At 46.5% G+C, this 17,817-nt stretch overlaps 1 long non-coding RNA gene across 1 annotated transcript in view; it reads right to left on the reverse strand.

The window, feature by feature from the left end:
* LOC113565106 overlaps positions 1-17,817 on the reverse strand; it is a 53,666-nt gene that overhangs the window by 10,165 nt on the left and 25,684 nt on the right. The window contains exon 2 of the long non-coding RNA XR_003408449.1: positions 15,960-16,010. This is a non-coding gene — a long non-coding RNA (uncharacterized LOC113565106). The remainder of the gene's footprint in view (positions 1-15,959; positions 16,011-17,817) is intronic.

Consider the following 17,817-nt stretch of genomic DNA (forward strand, 5'->3'; position numbering starts at 1 on the left):
AAAAAGTATCAAGAACTTGATGACGGACGCGGGACGCCCGAAAGAGCAATCACAAAAAAAAAAAGAAATAACGAGAAAAAAATAAACAAAAAATTTATGAAATTTATGTTTTATTACTTAATGAACTTACCGCAAATTAAGCCAAGGGACGGGACCTTATGGATGGTGGATTGGGGGATGGGGGAAGGGGTATGGTTACTCGACTGAAGGATGAGTCAGGCACCGACCAGGGCGGCCCTGTCTTCAATTAATATGCAAAAAATGTCGCCATCAACGGCCTCCGCTTCATCTGCTGCTCATCAAAGTGTCAGGAGGAGGACGAAGGATGCAGGAGGAGGAGCTGGAAAATCCAGTCCGGGACACTTGAGACACTCGTCCCGCCACAGCCGCCGCACAGACCGGCAGGAAGTGTCCGGACTGCAAATTGGTTAGCAATTAATGGCAACCATTTTTTAATTGAACACACAAGCAGTGGCAGGGGCAGGGGCGCAGCGAAGAGCTGTGAAAAGTGAAGAGACCCCGACAGGCAATTGAGAAACGAGTGAACCCTGAAAGCATCCCAGGACGGAGGTTGCGGATCAAAGGTTATCGCGGAGGTTGCGCTTACGATGAAAGACAAGTAATTTTACTCTTCCCAAATTGCGATTAGAAGCTGAAAAGACGCCAAAAGCGAATCGCCAAATACCCTACAAGGAAGGATATGTGTATAGTCTGAATTATGTCTGTTGGAGTTCACAAGTGTTCACAAGTATCCCCTTTCCAAGGATATAACTTTTCAGTGTTTCAGCGAAACACCCTGTGCTTATGGAATCCATTATCTTATGGTTCCATTCATGTTGTCAAGAATTTGACTACAAAACTTCGATGGAATTCCGAGAGATAAACGAAAAACGATCATCTTCTCATTCAAGATCATTCTCGTTGAAGGGTATTAGAGGCTTTGACGCACCTATGGAATATTCTTCTACTATTTTTACTATATTTGTAGTGCCAGAGTCCACACATAGGCTGCATACACCCGTCATCCCATAGCCAGTCATAAAAGCAGCAACAACGAGGCTCCACGTGGCGCTAATGATCACATGATTGAAATAAATGACAGTGATTATAATCAATCAAATGATCACAAAATGATAGACAGATGCCCCGATAATCTTGGAATGTGAGCAGGCAAGAAAAAGGTGTAGCTCTTCGGGTCCTCAATGTCCTCAAGGATCGAAAGTACCAGCTATAAAACTAAAAAGAACCCAAAATCCATTTAGAAACGTTAAAATAAAGATCCAGCCTCCTAAAGTATAGCCTTCCATTCATTATCCCGGGAATTGGCCAATCCTAAATGTTCAACCAAAAGAAACTCTTTCATAAATTCCATCTGATGCCAAAGCTGGCCCATCATTTGTGGGTTAAATGGAGCTTGTGATTTGCTCAGATTTGTGCTCCACTAATCTAAGCTCTTGCCCCTGCCCCTGCCCCTGCCCCAGCCCCTGGTCCACGACTAATCTTCAGCCTTCTTCTAGCCCCTCCCACGGTAATGGGGGCGGCCAAATCACCTTCAGGGGGCCATAAAAAAGCAAACAAGACGAAGGAAAATAAAAATACAAATGAAAATGAAAATAAAGCAAAGGCAAATGCCGGCAAAACGAAAAAATAATGAACGCTTCCACTCTCGAGTATCTGTATCTGTATCTCCCGCTCTCTCTGTCCATACCATCTGTATCTCTTACTCTCTCTCTCTGGCAATGGTAGATCTGGTAGATTTTTATTTCTTGGAATAATCTACGCGGAGCACACGACTAATCTTCGTTTAATTTCATTTGCGCCAAGCAAACCCGAAATTGAAACCGAAATCTTCACGGGGCCAAGGCACATCTACATCCCACTCGTACCTCATGGATGGATAGCGACAAAGAGCCATTCAATGGCAAGGACAATGTAAGGACATTCGCCCGAGAACTGCAACATTTCATTGGCTGAACGAGGAACCCCCAGTCCTGTACCTCCCCCTCGGTGTCCCTGGCGTCCTCGGTGTCCTCGGTGTCGTCGTTGGCGTCGTCAGGGAGATCAAAAGTATGCGACACCGTGGCTTAATTCGATTTTAACAATTGCATAGCACGCCAGCCAATGGCAAATGCCAAAGGACTTTCCACCCAGCAGTCCCCCACCGCCGAAGTTTTTCTCTAATTGAACCAAAGGGAGAATGTCCTGCGATGTGGCTGGATGGCTGGCTCTGGATGATGCTCCCTCTTCCTTTCTCCCTTCCTTCCTTGGGGCACATAAAATTAATCCGACGTGTGGCGCCGCTGCTTCTTTGTCAGAGCGTCTTCGAACGATTTGAATTTAAATGTCGCCCCCCTCCCCTCCCCCACGTATATTTTTATTCCCAGTTTTATCCTCGGGTTCTTTATTTTATAAATAAAAAAGAAAAAAACGAAACAAGTCAAGGAACCTTCGCGAATTGAATTAAACGTGTCCTTCTGTCTATCTCCCATTTTTCGGGTAGGTGTGGACACTGCCACAACGCCAGTCCCCGAAGGGGGGGAGGTGCGGAGGGGTGGGCTGCTCGTGCAATCATCATCATCTCAATGTATTGAAAATTTTATTGCCTGGAATAATTATCCGAATTAAGCACACTAATTAATTGCTCCACTCCACTCGCATCGCATCGCCTCGCATCGTGGTGCCACTTGTGGTGGCATATGTGAGAGAAAAATCCAAGAGGCAAAAGAAGTATAGAGAAAAAATGAAAGGGGAGAGGAGAGCTCTGAGAACTGATTTACTTTTATAGGCAGCGAGACCGAGAGAGAGAGAGCGATAGAGAGAGCGATAGAGAGAGCGATAGAGAGAGCGATAGAGAGAGCTCTACAAAAAGTGATTGCTCTTCGCGGCTTTGTGGAGCCTCGGAGCTGATAAAAGTCCCACACAGATACACCCATACTCAGGCACAGGGAGAGAGAGCAGAGTGAGCTCACTCTCGGCTTCTACCTAAAAGATCTCCCTCTCTCTCTCTCTTTCCCACTTGTTCTGCTTTGGAAACTGCCTGTCTCTTTCTATCAAACCTGATCGAAATGTGGCAAAGAGTGTTTCTTAAGAACGAACTTTATTCGGGGAATATAATATTGTAGCTATGCTTGAGAATACCTATTCGATGGGAATACTATATTGTAGATGGTCTTACAAACAAAATTCCATAGAAAATTCTGTTTAATTCCACTGTAGATATAGCAAATCAATCTTAAGGTCGTCTGTTTTCAGTGAAATCTTCGAAGCCCCATTTCCGTTTTGCTTCAGAAGCGAAGCTCTGCTCAGCATATCTGGGTTTTATTAATGAATTTATACAATTACAAAGTCGACAAAAAACTTCTTCTAATTGTTGATTGAGTAACGGGCGAACCATTCCTTCCAAAATCTGTTTCTAGATATCATTTTAATGGTAAACACTTTTACTTACACTAACATTTACATTTGGAATATTTTCTACTAATTCCTTATGGTATTTCTTCCCTTTAAAGAAGTCTGCGGGTACTCCCCGAAACCTAGAGCTCCATTATCGCCATGTCTTTTCAATTAACATCTATTCGTGTAGCACTAGCCTTTCATAACTCCAACAGACTCTCTCACTCTCTCCCACTTTATCCCATTCAGCAGCGCCACTCGCACTATCTGTTACAATGTAATCTCTTGAGCCACTACCTCCAATCCTCTGCCAGCCGAAGGATATCTGCATGAACCCCTTCGCTGCCCCTCCCCACATTAGTGGGAAACATATGCATCATCCGCTTGCAGGCAAAACGGAAAACATTTCATGCAAAAAAGGTTTTTAATTTAAATTTCTCGACTTGACGTGTGGCATGTGCCGACGTTGTCGTCTTTGTGCTGCCCTGCCCTGTCCTGCCCTGCCCCCGTGTTCCCTGATGTTCCCTGATGTCTGAGTCGAAGTCTGAGACTCGACTCGCCTCGCCTCGCCTCGGATTCTGCCACAAATGTGGGCAATGTCTCCTCGCAGAATGAGAATGGGCCACATCCTCGTGCTTGTGCTACACATCCCATCCATTGGCCAGGCAGCAGCAGCACAATTGACGCTTACATTGTTCCCAAGAATTATTATGTGGTTACCCCAGCATGTGTGTCCCTGTCCCTGTCGCTGTCGCTGTCGCTGAGTCCGATGTGTGCCACTCCTTCCACGTCCTTTCGGGCAGGATGCCTTATCACTTTACCTACAGCCACAGAAGCAGCAGCAGCAGCACCAGAAATTGGTTACAATCTCTCCCAAAAGAGCGGCACATTTATCTGGGCCATCAGCTCGCACAACCCACACACATGTGGCAGCCTCAAATTGAATCCCATCCCTTTTTCGGGAGTGGGGGCAAGTCGGAGGTGAGAAGAACCCTTTTCCTGAGGCTGAAGGCAAGACAAATTTCCCCTAAGGCGACCACTACTTTGCCTTCAGCAAAGCCCCAACCAATTAATAAACCCGAAAAGGAAAGCATTTTCCTTGAGCCTCCGCCCCCGCCCCCGCCACCGCCTCCGCTCATGTGTGACCCATAAATTTCCATTTTATTGGCCAAGGTGCCGTGCCGTGCCGTGCCGCACCGGAGAGGAGAAACTTTTAATTGTTATTAATTTCGAAATAGTATTTTCGTCGGGACTGGCAGCGCGGGTGGTCTCGTGGTCTCCGAATCGCATTTGAATTTCGGTTTTCTCAATTTTTGTTTTCAAGTGCTGCCAAAGTAAACACCGTCGTCGGACACGGACTCGGGACTCGGGACACGGCGGACTATTTTTGCCAGTGGCTGTGAAATTGCAATGCAGCACAAAATTTTGTTGTGGCGCTGCCTGACTGACGTTTTGTTTGTGTTGCAAAAAGCCAAACGCGATGGGTGGCCTCTAGGGCAGAAGATTGAGGATGGCGGATGGAGGTTGGAGGAGGCTCCTCCGTCCATGTCTGCCGCTGTATGCCCCTCTAGATTCTGGGGCACCAGAAGCTGGTGGCGGCACAGGTGATGCTGCTGGCACTTGAACTTCATGGGGAATGTGGCCACAATTCCTGACAAGGACACAGAGCGGCATGACAGGCGCGGTCAAACAGAGAATGACAGCTGCGAAAAATACGTACAGAAAATAGAGAGACAATGTTGCAAGAAAATAAAACAAATAAAATACGTAACAATTGCTTCGGATATCTTTTAAAAATGAGGAAAAATCTTACCCAAGAATTACCCGAACAAGGTATCATATCTCTCCACTATCCCAGAAAACAAAACTTCCCTCAAGTCCCCTTCTCCACCCCTTTTCACCGCTTGGACGAAAGTTTCATCCCCTTGTATGCAAATGTCTTGTGACATTTCAGATGTGTGTGTCTTTATCACTCGAACAACTCGAGCAACAAAGTTTGCATATCCCGCAGGACATAAAGGATACAACGGACCGAATAACAGGATTATAAACTACGAGCACAATCCGTATCCCTCCTCCCACCCACGTGTGCGAGACCAGAAGCTCCCAAGATGTCCAAAGAAACAAATTTCTGGGGCTTAAAGGTGCAGGAACCCCAAGCCCATCCCCAACTCCTTTGACTCCTTCCCTCTTTAACCAATTTATAAAATTTAACTGCGCGACTTTCAAGCTCATTAAGGGAGCACCAATCCAGGACATACAGTAGTAGTTTGTCGTTAAACTATTAAGACTAATGAGGGTTCCCCCACACCCCTTGGACCCCGTACTCGTGCAAATGCAAATTTATCAAGCGAATGATTTCATTGCCCCACAGCTGAGGCACCCAGGTCCACTGCCACTGCCACTGCCAGGGCCAGGGCCAAACAGAGAACTCGACTCTCCATCTCATCTGGCGGGAGTCACGTAAGAAATGTGTCGCATGTGGGCGTTTCGTCATCTCCATCTCCATCTGAGGCATCAGGCCTTGGGCCATCTCCATATCTGAAGGTGCCGCCAACGGGTGGGTCCGGCGCGAGTGCAGATTTAGCAGATTTCAGCACGTTTCATATTTCGGGACTGTGTTTGTCTTGTGCTTTCCGCGAATCACTCGCGCATTTTGGGTGGCCGAAAACAAAGCTACCAAACATCGCACAACAACAGCCCCAGAAGATCAAAACAATCACAAAGTGTATCATCACTTTTCGGGGAAGTCGGAGGTGGCACATGGATTGAGAGGAGACCACAACGAAGCTTCCAACTAAGATATGGATATAGAAATGGGTTAAAAAATAGGTAAACATCGCAAGAAATATAGGCAGAGAGGTACTTGTGATACCAGAACAATGTATCAAAATTAAACCCAGTGGAAAAGATACCATTTGAAACAGATATTCGGTAGATAGCTCTTTGAATAGTTTTTAGTAAGTGCCCTCCATGAGAAGGAGAAGCCTGGTCTCTCTCTCATCTATCAACATCTGTTAACAGGTATTGAATCTGTAACCTCCCACAGATACTTTCCCTCTACAACTTTTGACTCCTGACTCCGGACTCTTACTATTTGCCTTTCGGCTGTCGCGTAGCTGCTCTCGCATCACCTATCCTATCGAAAGCCGAGTCGCAACCGCAAAGTGTTAAAGTTCCTATATGGCTTACCTTCCCCCCTGAACTTCCACCTCTCCACCTCCTCCAATCATCAGATGGGAGACTCCCCGTTTGAGGCCCCAAAAAGCAATTTGCGGACGTGCACGGAAAACTTTTACTGGCAGCAAATTGAAATTAATGTGAAGTTTCAGTAAAAGTGGCTTAAATGCACACACGGGCCGCATTTGGGGAATTGCTGCTGCAGGACACAGAATGGAGCAGAGCAAAGGGGCAGGAGACAGGATTTCGGGATACGAAACTTTCTCGAGAGCGATAGATACTTATGTTATTTTGAAATACTTAGATGCTCCCACACACACACATATTTGGAATAGTTTTCCGCCTTGGGCAGTCCTTCGATGGGAGTTTCTAAGCCGCCAAAGCTGTTGATTATAAGTTTTGGGACACCTTTTCCTTTGCGAGGGGATCCACCTACACTTTTCGGAATGATTGTAAGTGATATGGACACACACACACACTCCCCCACACAGTCCTTTCTCCAAAAGTAACGCTTTCTTTTCTAACGATTTGTGAATTGCACTTCCTGTCGGTAAATAACAGAAGACTATAAATTCCTGCATCCTCCCCGCCAAGTCCTTGAGAGCCATTTGCATGCGTGCATCTTCCCATACGAGTATCTGTGTTTGTGCATCTGAATCTGAATCTGGCTTCGTCTTTGCATTTGTTTGCCTCCTTGCTCTGGCATTTGTTGGTTTAACAGCAAAAGTTTGTCTTTCAAATCGAAAACTAGAAAAACGTTGCATTTTATTCGGCTTCTCGGAGGAGTAGAAGGAGGAGGAGGCGTCTCTCAAGCATCTCTTTAAGGGGCAACTTTCGTTAATATGTATCTGAATGAAAGAGGTTTCTCTTACGAGCAAGTGTTTGCCTTTAAAGTTTACTTTTGATTACTCCCTGGCAAAGGATCTCCTCTCCTGTCAGGTGGAGAGGTCCACACATACTCGTACTCGTATCTCCCAATAGCTCTTCAATGGAGTGGGGCTTGGCTTTCTTCTCTCCATTTATTTGCATTGAATATTTGTTTGTTTGTCAGCAGGATGCAGGGTGCAGGGTGCAGGATGCAGTTGGGGGACTGACGCCCAGTCCTTTGTCGGTCCGTGTTTGTTCTAAGTGAATGATGCAAATTTGATGCTCTCTTCTACGAGTATAAGCGCAAAACTTTTCCACATGAACATGAGCATGAACAAGAGTTCGACGCTGAGTTCGACGCAGAGTCCTCGCAGTTCTCGAGATGGAGATGGAGATGGAAATCCAAGACCCAGGGAATGGGCTATACGACGATGCAAACTTTTATTGCGGACTAAAATGAACTTCCGCCCCTGCAACTGCAATGGCAAAAGGAAGTTCATAATTTCAGCTGATTTAGGAAAAGTTTCTGCCACATTCGCCCGCTACCCTCCGCCCCGCCCCTCTTCTGCCATAAGCACTGTTCCTTCTCTGTCTTTTGGCAGTTTAAAGGCAATTTGCTTGGCTTGGCTTCTCTCGCTTGACGCTTGTTGACAAAGACATTTGCCGGGTCAATTCAATGCGGAATATACCCACGGATACTCTGTGGAATATAAAGGTATGCTGTATTCGAGGAGATAGATGTAACAGGGAGAACAAAGAAGCTCATTAGATCTCTGAAATCTACTAAAAATCAATACAACCCTGTAGAATTCATAGTTTTAAAGATTCTATGCCTTTGGACATTCATTAATAGACTCCCAGGCGAAGCAGACCAGCTCCTCTTTCAACTTAAGAAATGGCTTCCACTGAATACTGAGTACATCCTGGTCGATCCAATCCCCGATAGTGGAGTTCCCTCTTGTTTTTTGCTCCGATTCTCATTCTGATTCCTCGGAATCGTTTGGCGCGAGACAAAACAACAAACACGAGCAACATTTGATTTGTTTACACAAAGGATAGAGTGGCAGAAGAGCCAGCAGCAGCAGCAGCGGCAGCGGAGGAGGTTGCCACAGCAGCAGTGACCAGAAGGCGTAGGTACACACGAACCAGCCAGCGCGTACATATCTCTCAGATACGCATCCCAAAACGAAACGAAAGCCAGACTTTCAGTACGTTCAGGTTCAGGCCGATCAGCCCGCTCTGTCCGTTCAGCCCCTGTGCACACACGGACACATGAACAAATTTTGTGCGGTGTGGCCATGTGTTGGCCAAATGTTTGCCACGGCATGTGAAAAATCTCCCTCTCCCTCCCCTCCCCTCCCTTCCTGTCTCTCTCCCCGTGAGGTGTGAATCGGTATGGAGCTGTGCGCCTCGGTCTGAACCACGACCTCGACCTCGCAAGGCAAACGGAAATCAAATGCAGACATAGCCCTCGTGCATGTTTGTGTTTGTGTGTGCGTGTGTGTGCCATGTCCTTTCCACAGCTACATCCTTTTGCCGCATTTTTATTTTAGGTACAAATTTCACACTTTGTTTATGCTCGGGCCCGCCTGCCGTGCAATGCTCTATCCGGAGGATTTGCTATGTCCTGTGTCCCGTGTCCTGTGTGCTGGGCTCTGTGCCGTGCCAAGCGGCGTTCCAAGGCGCACCGGCGCTTGAAAATCTGACAACGATTCCAACGATTCATGGCAATGGGCGTTAGCGCCTCTATATCGTATCTCTGACCCGCTAACTGTCTCTCCATCTCCCTTCCTCCCTTTCACCGTATCTCTCTAGCTGTCTGTCTCTCTTTCACTGGTTTTAGAGTTATGAAATTCAACATTTTTAGGTCCACCGCATGACTGGCGTGAAGGTCTTTAAGTGGATTTGAAAACATTTAACATATCGAAAGAGAGAGACTGCAGTGCATTAATATGCGTGAGCTTTGGAAGGAGTGCATTGGTATGGGTGAGCTTTGAAATCTCCGCTTGAAATTTTAGCTTTGATCCATGCGTGAGATCCATGCGTGTGGAAAAGCTTCTATCATTCTTTGATTCGATGTGAAATCTGTGGAAGAGATTCCGTGACTTTCCGCGTGTTGCATGTTCCCATAATCTGTGTCTGTGCGTTTATCAGAATTTCTTCCAGATAAGTTCTCACACAATCTGTTGAGATCATTCTTCAGATAATACGAATATCTGAAGCTCTTCTTTAGGGATTTCATTAGTAATAGTGAGCTTTGAAAGCTTCATTTAAGGATGCTGATGTTCTCAGTGCATGAGTCATGGGCCTGTGGGGGATCTTTTTCTGTTCCGAAGTATCTTCTCTGTCGGCATTCTATCATTCTGCATTTCTAAATCAAAAGATTACTTTGAAAGCTCCGCCTGGCTTTTACTCCATTTATCACTCGAGTAAGTGTGGGAAATCTCCAGTGATACTGAATCACAGACTGGATCTCCCCTTCAGCGATTTGTTAGCTCTCTGTGGGCTCTGAGTCGATCACTCTGTCGGGTGTCTGGCTGGTGACCCAGTGAGCGGAATAGAATTTCCATCGAAGTTCCAAAGTCCAAAGTGCGGGCTTCCACTTTGGTATTTCTCATTAATTAGAGAAAATGCACAAAATGCAGCGGCCGAGATCATTTGTCTTCATCAAAGATCCGTTGATAATGTCATTCCTAAGCTGCATTTTCATTTCCATCTCAGGCTTCGGCTTCTGCAGTGCGAAAATTTGTTTAGGCGCCAGCAAATGCATTAAATGCCACCCCCTTCTGGCCTTCTGTCCTTCTGGCCTCCTGGCTTCCGACTGGCGCCTATTCGAAGGCCCAAGACAAACAATTATTACAATTACAATTACAATTAAATGCGAATTGCGAGATGCGAAATGTGACAAGTGGTTGTCGCATACCTCAATTAGCAGCCGAAAGATCAGCCACTCTACGGCTGCCACAACAGTCTCCTATCGTCTATCCACTCATGCCAGTGGCATCCGCCCTCTCCTCCCCTCATCGAGGGTCCACTCCTAATTACAACGGTTACAAAATATTAATGCAATTGCAAGTGCGATTCCTCGACTCTATTTTTAGACCTCGAAATGACGACATTCCCAAAGTGTCAACTGCCTTTACGGCTCGCTGTCGCTGCACCTCTCCCTCCTGCTCTTCATTTTTTCAAGCTCTTCTTTCACGCGTTCTTTCTGTTTGCACTGAGAGAAATTAAGCTGTGGATTCATGGACGTAGAGCTACCCAAGTAAGAGGAACGACAAAAGATTCTCCTCCTATTTCCATGTTGAGATGGGAATATTCTCCTTTATGTTGTCCATCAATAGATCTCTATATTTTTCACTATTTTTGTATGTCTTGAACATGGTTAATCTCATAAAGAATGTATTCGACAATGGAGCCGGAACACCAGTAGAGCATTATCTCTATTTCCATCTCATCTGTCGATTTGCAGAATAGAACAAAGTTGGTATTTCTGAAGGCTAAGCCGAATGATGCACCATTCCCGAACAAATTGGACCTCAATCAGGCGCTTCCTTGTAAAGATTGAGGTTTGTAGCACTGTCTCTAACCTTTTCTTTCGTGACTATCTGTTACTTATTACCATGTTATTCCCTTCCTTTCAGTGCACAAAAGTGTTTAATTAATGCCAATCCAGAGCGGCATGAACTGGAACTGAAACTGCAACTGCAACAAGAGGGGCGCGTCCCACCACCGAGCAGGACATTGACTTCTTCTTCGAGGGCATGTGAAGTGGCGGCTGTCGAAGTGTCGGCCGGAATGTGCCGCCAGCAGCAGTACCGTACCGTACCGTGCAGGGCCGTGCTGTGCTTTCGAAGAGCGACAACATTACACAACAGTCAATTAAAATTAATAACTTTTGCAGCGGCAACATACAGGGAAAGAGGCAGTGGGGCAGGCCCAGTGGAGAGTGGAGTGCAGCAACCGTTTCACATGTGCCGGGCGGGAGGAGGAGACAGCCCCAAAATGCATCCGACAGATACGTTCTCCATCTGCATTTAAGCCTGGACTCTGGCGCGGCTTCAGGCACGCACACGCGTGTTTTCCGAAACAGTTAAAAAATCGACAAAAAAAAACATTAAAAAAAACTGAAACATTTCAAGTTGAAGTTTTTTCGGTGTCGTTTTATTTTATTAATTTTGACGCGTCATTTTTATGAACTGCCGCCGAAAGAGAGAAAGCCTGAAAAAATAAAAAGGGAACAAAAAGCAAGGCTTGCAACATGTGGCGGCTTATTGGCGTTGAGCGCTTTATTAGGCCCCAGCCAAATGGAAGACTGAATCGAATCGTATCGAACCGAGGCGATAAATCACATGGCGGGGAATATTACACACTTTTATCGGTGGAAAGTCACTGAATACTTGCGCTGTGGATCCATGCAATCAATCAATTAATCCTGGGGTTATCAAAATAGCAGTCAACTCCGAATAAATGCGCGATTTTTTATCGATTGCGTTCTGAGCAAAATAATAAATTTAAATATTTTCCGCCTTAAGTGGAAATTGTTATAAAATATTTTGAAAAATTCCGTTGGGAACTAATCAATCCATTACCATTTTAATCGAAATATTAATCGATAAGTGGAACAAAAGTAGGCTTAAGCATCGTTGAACGACAAATCGACCATCCTTGATAGATACATCTACCACTAAACGATAAATATATCGTTAATCGATTGTCGATATTTATCGAAAATCTTTACAATTATGCGACTCCAACCAAATGATGACCCTCTAAAGGGTAGAGCACTCTGTTCTATATAGCCACATCAAATCCTGTACCAATTTGTTTCCGTATAAAGCCAATCATGAGATATTCTCCCCAGGAAAAAAATCATCCAAGCAGGGCAACTCCTTCTCCACGAATAAGTATCTTTGTTCCGAGTGCATGTTTCCGCTGGACCGTAAATAGTTTTTATTAGATTACAAGTGTTGCCTCCCACTCCCTCCCCGCTCCACTCTCATCTATAATTCAATAAAGAATATATATACCAACTTTTTTGCTGGAACCCACCACAGACTGTCTGCAGAAAAACTGTAGACAGATGATGACTTTCACTTGGTTTAACAAAAGCCGTATTATTTACACCTCCGGCTACAAAGAACCACCGCTAAGACCATTACGGATGGTAGCAACAGGAACAGCAACAGGGAAAACAAGTTGCAAAACACACCCAAGCGGGAGACAGGGGCATGCAACAACTGTGACAATCTACAGCCAGCCACCGGCTGCAGGGCAGATCCGGGTCTCGTTCGTCGCCGCGCATTTCAATCAATTAATCTAATTTAAATTCTTCCTTTTGTGTCGCTTTTTTCTCTCGAAGTTTTCCCCGGCCCCGGTTTTGCGGCCTTAGCCACCACCACTAAACGAAACGAGTTCTTTTTGTGCGAGTACATGGTATATATTTTTTCAATTTCTGCATTATCATTCGATGCCAGGTCGAGGGTCATTAGCGGATGAGAGGGCGCAAGCTTTCGAGGGTTGCCCGCCTGCCTGCCTGTTCGAATCGGTTTACCTATCGAACAATCCGTTCGTCCGTCCAACCCCTTTTCTGTGGCCCAAAATCCCCGAAATCCAATTGAGTTATGCGGAGCAGAGCCACTGAAGTAGCTCTACTCTCCTCTCACCTCTCGACCCCCTCCATCCTCTCCATCGATACGGAAATGCGCCTTAAATGCCTTTTCAGTGTAGCCAAAGTGCAATGAGCCATTTCCTGCTCATCCTCTGCAGATCCTCTCCCTTCCTGCGGGCAAAAAGCTGTGCCATAAATGTTGAGCACGACCACAGGACATACCCACAGGAACAGCTCTGCTCTGCGCTGCTCTAAAAAACTGCAGACAAAACCAATCTGCTGGCCGCCCACCCGTTCAACTGACAGCCCAGCCACGCCCCGTTTTCCACACAGAAATCAGCAAAAAAGGTGAACGCACACAAAAAACTGCAGAAGAAGCTCCGGAGCGAACGTGTGCCAGGAGCAGGAGCAAACACACACAGAAGGATGCAGTCAATGCGTATCCATATCCAGCAGATACTCGTGCCACAGCCACTGCCACTGCCACATGCCGCATGCCACATTCACGGGAGGAGGCTGCAGGACATGCCATCTGTCAGGCAGCATTTGAGATGCCAGCAGAACAAAAACAAAGTCAAAGGCTTGAGCCCCCGAATTCGCTAGAGAAAGGATTGGCTCTGGAGAGACAACAGGGGGAAGGGGGTGGAGAAAGGGTTAGAGACAGCTGAGAGCTGAAAGATACTCTAGTCGAGATACAATTGTATCTGTGAATTGGATTATTATTTGCCAGCCCTTTTATGGGGTGCGAGCACGAGTATTCGAGGTTTTCTGAGAAGATTGCGATGCATAAATGAGAGGAATTTCGATTTGAAAATATGAAAATATTCTAAAATATAAGAATATTGTATCTTTAGGTGTATCCAAGATACTCGTAGATATAAGGCTTTTGCAATTGCTGCTCCATTCATTTGTGGATTTCCACACTCATCATAAGAGTTTCTCAACTGAAGAGGTTTCAAGTTGAAGTAATTTCCTTTGCAGAAGATATTAGATACTCATAAAATGGAACCTCCAACACACATTTCTGCAGTCGAATTTCTATAAACAACCAAGAGAAACTCCCAATCATGGCTTTCCCTATTAAATTAGCTAAATATACGCCATTTCTGCCATAGAATCTCTGTCTCTTAAAGGGTTTCTATGAAGTATTGCTCTCATGTAGCGTTCCCACTCCCTCACACCCGCCCCACTTGACTTCCGACGCTCGACTTATGGGCTCTGGGCCACACCTTGGCCTTCGGTTCAGCTCATAATTCATAATAGTCGGAACAGCAGAACAACCGAACATCTGAGCATCAGAACAGTGCCTCAGGTCTGCTGCAAAGCAAATCAATCACAATCGAAATCTGGCTACAAATGTGCCCTAAAAGCAGGAGGCATCGCTCGACCACCCTTACGATTCGAAGGGGTCCTGCATCCCGGTGTCCTGGTCTGCGCTTTGCGGCATGAACAATTGAACAATTGCGAAAAATCCGAGAGAGACAGAGAGGGGGAACGAGCTACAGAAGGATTAATGCTGGTACGCTGCTGCAGGCTTCCTCCCATAGCCCTGAGTCCCGAGTCCTGGCTAAGGTGTCGCGCTTAAAACCCCCGTGTGTCGCTATCGCGTATCGCTTTGCAACCCCAAATTGCATTCGCCCTCTCCCTGGGCCTCATCATCGGCAACTTTTCATTATGCTAAACCGTAAATGAAGAGGGTTGCCCGTCCAGGGGCTGATGACGGGCTGATCTGGGCGAGGGCTTCGGGGTAGGTGTGCGGACTGTGGACTGAGGAGTGTGGAGTGGTGCACGCGCTCAGGTAAGGCCCAAGGCCCGAAGGTGGAACAAAGCCCAGCCAGCAACGGGACTGGGACTGGGACGATGCTGCAGCAGGAGGAGGAGGAGGAGGAGGAGCAGTAGGAGGGGTGGCAGCACCGAGCGTGACAGATTAGCGAATGGCAAAATGCTGACATACGGGCGAAAGGAACAGGACAGGAACATGAGTAGCTGCAGCAGCAGGAACGGCAGGAACAGCAGGACTCGACTCAGAGGTAAATGCCTAGGTAAGGCTGTCCGAATGCGGGGCAATCTCGTATCGCATCGTATCGTATGCCCAAAACTAGTCATCAGATCAGGTCCACACACTCCCCCCTGCCACGTTCCACCCTACCCCTAACAGTCCATTGCCACATTCTCGTGCCACAAAAGTCATTGCATACTTTGCGGCAACTTCCGCACTTCCGGCACTTTGGCTGGCATCCGTTTCCAACGTGCGTCGTCGGACTCCAGCTGCTGCGGCTGCTTCTGCTGCTGCTGCTGTTGCATGGAGCTACCTTCTCTCCAGCGAAAATGCCACTCAGAGATAAACACATGGAGAAAGGGAGAGAGAGATATGGTGAATGTCCAGGTCTCTCCACAGGATATTTATTTACCTTTTATATCAGACAGGCAGCAACAGCAGTGCATATGAAAATTATTTTTATTGCTTTTTATACCCTAACAAAGGGAGGCTATGGACAATGAATCCATGAATGGATAAAGCATTGCTTCAGTGAATGAATGAAATATCTACAGATTTATAATATATACTCCTCCAAGTCCATCGAAAGATCAAAGTTCTCTCTACCAAAATTCATAAAATGATTTCGTTCATTCCTCTTCGATCACTCTTTCCTTTGCTCCATTTACGAGTACAGTTCCCTGGAGATCATTCAATCTTTCTGTGCCCCAGACTACCTTTAATCCAATTCCCAAACATAAATATCACAAATGTCTGGATTTCTCAGAATCTTCAAACGATTCAGATTTGCGTCAGACCGCAATTCCCAAAGGAACCAGCACCACTTTGATAATGAACTCGAACCCGAATCGGTTTAAAAATAATAAAAGCACAGAAATATAAATATAAAAAATCAATTTGTATTCCTACCTAGATTCCTGGGGGTTGAAAGATTTTGGTCGATCCATAGGAAATCTTGGCCTGAGGGGAAAAAAGAAAGATAGAAGATCGTTATAGATGGCTTGTAGACAGATATAGACTTAAAAATATATCCATCTGTAGAAAAACTTTCCATTAAGAGAGTCCCAAGACTCTTTATCTCTGATTTTCGTGTCCTCCAAGCTCCTATACGATTTCCTAGAGCATTTCCACTTCGATTTCCCATTGATTTTCCCCTCATTTGCGATTATTTCTGCAGCCCTTAAGTGGACAGTGGATTGGAGGACTGGCGAGGCAGTTGCCTCATTCAGCGTTAATCATTAAATCTCTGCACGCACCCGGCTGAAAGTCGATAAAGGTGCACCCGATTGTTGTGTGCGTGAGTGTGTGTGTGTGTGTGCCTCCCCCTTGCCACAAATGCTACACACACACACACACACACTCTTATTATAGGGCCAACAGCAGGCAGGGGGGAAAGGTGTGCTGCCACTGTAAAAGCTACCCCCGGATGGACGCTCGCTTCATCCCACGCCGCAGCGTCGTGCCACGCGGAGCAGCACCCAAGGCGAATCTCCTGCGCAATTTCGCAAAAATAATTTCGCAGCAAAAAATAGAAAATCGTTTCGGGAAACCTAATGAGTAAACGTGGCACAGCGACGCTGACGACGACGATGACGCACATGTTGTCGCCAGTTGTCCTTGACGCCGCCCATCGCATCCCACATCCCACATACCACACACCACATCCCCACTCCCATTCCACGCTGCTGCGATGATGCTGCTGATGATGATGATGACGGTGATTACTTACAACAAACCTTACAACAAACCGAAGGTAGCAGCGGCAGCGGCAGCATCACCCGGCGCTTGCTTCGGGGCTGATCCTGGGGGTAAAACTACCCCACGGTACAAGGAATAAGGAATACCACGTGGTATTCGATGTCAACAATGCGATCTCGATTCCAGTTCCAGTTCCTGCCGCTGCTGCTGCTGCAATTGAGGTGAAAACAACAACAGCAGCAGCCGCCGATGAGAGCAATTGCCAGAAAGGTGGACGGAAGGACATCGGTCCCGTTCCCCGCCCTCTGCTTCGTCCTTGCACATGTGACTGACTTTTGTCTTCTGTCTGACTGCCGACCAAGGAATCCACCACCAATCAACGGAGAAAAAACGAAGCCGAAAGGTGACTGAAACTTGTTTTTGCGCCCGTTTTTGCTGGTTGCAACGAATGAACAGTGGGGCAAGGAGGCTAGGCGGACTAGGAGAAGAGCTTGAGGAACAAAATTATGCAGTTGGAGCATTAAGTATTGCCAGCAATCAAAAGATTGACTCGTATGAATGTATGGAGAGTTTCCCAATTCGGGAAGAAAGTTCCCAATTTTCATCAACTTCTTCCCATGTTTCGTCCCACTGTGACAGACTCCTGGCTCTGCTGCTGCTGTCGTTGCTGCTGCTGTGATTTTGCTGCTCGATTGCTTGCTCGCCGCCTCTCGCCTCGCCGCGAGTCCTGGCTGTTGCCTTTGTCCTCCCTCCCTCCCCCTGTGGTAGGTCGCCCGACGCGTGCCACAATCTGGTGCGTCCCTCCTCTACCTCTACCGCTGTCGCTGCTGCTGCTGCTGCTGCTGCTGCTGCCGCTGCCTGTGTGCCGTGACTCCCTGCTTTTTCTGTGAGTTTTTTTCGCTGCTGTTGTATTATTGTGCTTTTTGGACGAGCGTTCATTTGCTTATTTGTTTGTTCACTTTGTCCGCTGATGCGGCGGCCGCATCAAGGTAAACCCGGTCGTTCGCCGCTCGTTTGAATCTGAATCAGAATCCGAATCAGAGTCCTGGAATCGGGGAATGGAATGGGT

The sequence above is a fragment of the Drosophila persimilis genome, unplaced genomic scaffold (assembly GCF_003286085.1).
Source record: "Drosophila persimilis strain 14011-0111.01,24,50 unplaced genomic scaffold, DperRS2 tig00000000-arrow-pilon, whole genome shotgun sequence".
NCBI lineage: Eukaryota > Metazoa > Arthropoda > Insecta > Diptera > Drosophilidae > Drosophila > Drosophila persimilis.